Source organism: Penaeus chinensis, chromosome 9, assembly GCF_019202785.1.
Source record: "Penaeus chinensis breed Huanghai No. 1 chromosome 9, ASM1920278v2, whole genome shotgun sequence".
In the NCBI taxonomy this organism is placed as follows: domain Eukaryota; kingdom Metazoa; phylum Arthropoda; class Malacostraca; order Decapoda; family Penaeidae; genus Penaeus; species Penaeus chinensis.
In genome coordinates this window covers 33,502,644-33,507,643 of record NC_061827.1, presented here as the reverse complement: position 1 = coordinate 33,507,643, position 5,000 = coordinate 33,502,644, and the positions used below count along the sequence as shown (strand labels likewise).

At 33.0% G+C, this 5,000-nt stretch overlaps 1 protein-coding gene across 4 annotated transcripts in view; it reads left to right on the top strand.

The window, feature by feature from the left end:
- Positions 1-5,000, top strand: part of LOC125028807 (glycerol kinase-like) — a 35,515-nt gene that overhangs the window by 20,558 nt on the left and 9,957 nt on the right. Inside the window, exon 13 of one of the 4 annotated variants that reach the window (XM_047618320.1) lies at positions 1-115. This exon is cut by the window's left edge and continues 893 nt beyond it. The exons of the other annotated variants lie outside the window; for them this stretch is intronic. The gene's annotated coding sequence lies outside the window, so the exon portion shown is untranslated. Of the gene's footprint in view, positions 116-5,000 lie in introns of those variants that run through there. 4 annotated transcript variants of the gene reach the window in all.

The window sequence follows — 5,000 nt, the reverse complement described above, 5'->3', positions numbered from 1 at the left end:
ATATAATGTTAATGAATGAATGAACAAATTGATTAATGAATGGGTTAACAAATACACACACACCTATACCTACACCTACACCTACACCTACACCTACACCTACACCTACACTTACACTTACACCTACACCTACACCTACACCTACACCTACACCTACACCTACACCTACATCTACATCTACATCTACACCTACACCCACACCCATACCCACCTACACCCACACCCATACCCACCTACACCCACACCCACACCCACCCATGCCCACACACACCTACACCCACACCCATCTACACCTGCACCCACCTACACCTACACCCACCTCCAATCCAAATTCACCTACACCCGCACCCACCTGCACCCATACCCACCCATACCCACACACACCTACACCTACCTTCACCCACCTACACCCACACCCATCAACACCTACACCCATACCCACCAACACCCACACCCACCTCCAATCACACACACACACACAAATGTGAATCCTCTATCCATATAAATACGGTATATCTGTAAAGCAGGGGTCAGCAACCTTTTCAGTGTGAGAGCAAGAGAAAGTTTCTTGGAGTAGCCTTTGGGTCCGAGTGCCGAAGAGAACCCAACGTTACCTAGGTGTAAAAAAATACATAGGAAAGCAGGCAAACCAGTGATTAGATTGCATGTAATTTATTGTGGGGGGGGTGGGGGCAGATCTGGCCCGAGGGCTGCAGGTTGTTGACCCCTTATGTAAAGTATCTTAAAAAGTCAACCATGTGCAATTTTATAGTGGTGGTAAGTAATACATTCCATTTTGCTAGATTTTTTTTTCTTTTTGCATAGAAGGAAACTGTAGGTTTTAAGATCTTGCATATTATGTGAGTGCCTTTTGTTGTTTCATGTTTACAAGCACAATATTTTTTTATCTTCATATTTTTGCTAAGAGATTTGCACTTTCAAAGCTTAGTTTTAAGGTAATCACATGCAGACATATTCATGTCATAGTTGCATATGTACATTGCAAGGTTTTTGTACTTATAATAATGATATTAAAATGCATTTGAAGCACAATTTCTTTTACAAGTAATAAACATATTGGTATGTTTACCTTGGAAGTAAACAGAACAGTCATAGTAAACAAAGAATCAGTGATAACTAGCAGCAGAAATGTGTTCAGGACGTCAGGAAAGTTAACCCATTGCACTGGGATAGCATGAATGTACATGCTATGTCCATTGTGATTTTAGTTAATTAATTTTTTAGTTAATTGTCTGTACATATAAATTGCTCCACAAGTGCTTAGTCACCAAAGAGTAGTCCTAGCTATCACATCTCTTTACTCTTTTCCCTGATTTTCAGAAATAGTATTTTTGATTTTTAATTGTTATTGGTATTATTTATAACTTTATGATCATCATAATATCAGTAATAAGTCAAACAGTATCAATACTATTAGCTTTAGAAAAAATACTTTCCTGAAAACTCCGGTAAGGTAACTTAGACCTGTCAATTTGACTCATTGGTGGCTGTGCATGTGTGGTGTTGTCTCTATGTAAACACAATTCTCAAAAAAATACAATGGACACTACATGTTCCTAGTTGCAATGGATTAATGTAACTTTAACTATAGGATTTGTTTATAATGGAGATACTCTTTAATCAGAACTCTTGTGATGTTATTTGCTCACTTTTATAGAATTCTGAAGAGCGTACTTATTTGATTATTAACCCAATCACGCCATGAAATGCCAAATGACATCCTGTCATACTCACTAATGCTGAGATGATGTCTTTGTGTCATGTGTGGTTGAGCTGCTCCAATTGATGGATGCTAAACATTTGTTTGGCCTCAGCTGCATTGGTTGAGGAGGAATAGCATCATAAAAATAGGTGTAAAGCCTCTTTATAACCTCATTACCTAAAAAAAAGATAGTTTATGCCACAGCCAAGAACATAGGTAATTAGGTCTTTTATGGTTCGTGTGGTTCTGATATTATGCTCAAGCAACACCACATACAACTTGAAGTGTTGTTTGTTATTGCACTAGGGGCCGCCTATTGTGATTGGGTTAAAGACAGAAGCACATTGTATTCCTGCTTATTGATTAAGAATCCCTCAGAATTATTTTTGATATTGTACCCAGAGCAAAAGGGAGGTTCTTTTCTCTTGTGAATAGAAGTTAATTTAGGTAGAATTATTCAAAGTACAAAATAAATAGATATATATATATACATATGTACATATACATATACATATACATATACATATACATATACATATACATATACATATACATATACTTGTACATATACATATATGTATTCATATATATAGATGTATATACATACATACATACATATATATATATATATATATATATATATATATATATATACACACACATATTTATATATGCATATACATACACGTACATACATATATATGTATATGTATAATGTGTATATGTATATATGCTTATGTATATGTATATTTATATATATTTACATATAGAATGTGTATATATATATTTATGTGTATGTATATGCATATATATGTGTATATATATATATGTATGTCCCTATATGTATATATATATATGCATATGTGCAGGTATAGGTATATATATGTATATATATGTATATGTATATACATTTATGTATATGTATGTATACATATATATGTATGTATATATGTATGTATAAATGTATATATATGCATATATATGTATGCATATATATATATATATATATATATATATATATATATATATATATTTTACATATTTATAAATTTTGCTGTTAATTCAATTAATTTTTGGAGAGATGTTATAGAAAATATAGTCCACTAGAATATTATTTAATTAGGTGAAACATACAAAATCTTTTTAGAGGAATCTGTTGCAGAATTTGGCAAAATGCAACATTGTAAATTTTTATTGTTTATAGTTTACCAGATTAAGTTTATATATTCATTTATTGTTTTACATGAATTCATCTGTGAGTGTCTTGCTCTTGCTAATGATGCAAAGAAGGAGGAGTAAGAGGAGGAGGAGGAGAATAGTAGCAATAATAATAATAATAATAATAATAATAATAATAATAATAATAATAATAATAATAATAATAATAATAATAATAATAATAATAATAATAATAATAATAATAATAGTAATAATAATAGTAATAATAATAAAGAGAAGAATAAGAAGAATAAGAAGGAGGAGAAGGAGAAGGAGAAAGAGAAGGAGAAGGACAAGGAGAAGGAAAAGGAAAAAGAGAAAGGGATAATATAGAGGGAGAAGGTGGTGAAGAAGGTGAAAAGGGAGAAAGAGATGAAAAAAGTTGAAAACACATCTTTGGGGATCCTAGATTCATAAGAGTTTTTAAGAGTTGTTTATTCAAGAGGGAAAAGGATATCATTGTATGGTTACCTTATCGATCATGGTAAATCGTGGCGAGAATCACAGATGCTGTATTGTGTTTCATCAGGTCATGAGTCTATGTCCTGACTATGGGTAGGGGTCTTCTGTGTTCTGCCATGAGTGTGGTACAATGCAAGACACTATTGTATGCTTGTTCTTTGCTCACCTTTCCTGAAAATTTCACCTGCTGTTGTTCAGTGAAATTTGAAGAAGGTATAATGTTATTACTAGGTGCTGAACATTCCTTACCTATATTAGAATGAACTAAATTGAGAAAAGTGAAAAATATATTATAAATATGTAGTAAAGATTACTTAAAATAGATATATTAAAACAAATTAACATACTATTTTAAATAGGTAATTCAGAGTGATTAGAATATTTTGATAAAATGTGTTGGACTTTAATTAAACCCTAAAGACAGCATTGCCTCAGCCATGTTTTGTTGCCCAGCCACAAATTTTTAATGTTACCAAGGCCAGTTTAAATCAAAGATATTTGTAGAGGTTGTATTTAAACACAGGAATATATGTTTCATGAAACACAGAGACACAGAGACACAGAGACACATAGACACAGAGACACAGAGACACAGAGACACAGAGACACAGAGACACAGAGACACAGAAACACAGAAACACAGAGAGACAGAGAGACAGAGAGACAGAGAGACAGAGAGACAGAGAGACAGAGACAAAGAGAGACAGAGAGACAGAGAGACAGAGAGACAGAGAGACAGACAGAGTGGGGGAGGGGGGGCAAGCAGAGGGGTTTTGCTTGGGGATTTTGCTCAACATTACAGAAATTATGTTTTATATATTCACTAAACTGATTCAACACTGATTCACATGAAAATAAGGCAGCTGTCCTTACCTCATTAATAAAAAAAAACATGGGAAAATAGCCCACCTGTTTTTAAGCATCTTAAAAAACTGTCTTGAATTGGTTGTAAATAGTACAAATATGTTAGAATTTAGGAATTGAATTCTAAACAGTGTCTCAGCTAAGTTTATTAAATTTCACTAAAATGACTTACTTGAGATTTTTTTTATAATTCTAAGTTTAATAGCATGTGTTAACAGTAAATAAAAAAGGAGAAGAAACAAAGAAAGAAAAAGTGAAAGATATAGAAGAGAATGTTATAAAAAGATGAAGGTATTGACGAAGAAAGAGAAAGATTAGAAATAGAGGAAAAAGAAAACGTGTTTAGCAGGAAAGAAAATGAGAAAGAAACAAAGGGGAAAGAAATGGGGAAGAAAAGAAAAAAAGAGTGAAAAAAGGAATTAAATTGAGTGAAGAGAAAACGAAAGAATGGGAAGCGAAGAATTAAGAAAGTGAAAGTAGGAAAGGGGGGGGGGGAGAAAGCATGATGGGAACAAGAAGGAAAGAGCGGGAAAGAAAAAAGAATGAAAGAGAGTGAAAGCAGTAGAAGGAAGGCAAGAGAGAAAAAGTGACAGAGGAAAAGGAGAGAAAAAGAGAAAAAAAAAGTGAAAAAAGAAAGGACGAAGAAGTGAAAAGAGTAGAAGAGAATGGAAGGTGAAAACAAATTTCTCTATGCTTGACTCTCTACTATGAGAGTATTTTAGACTTCCTGTTA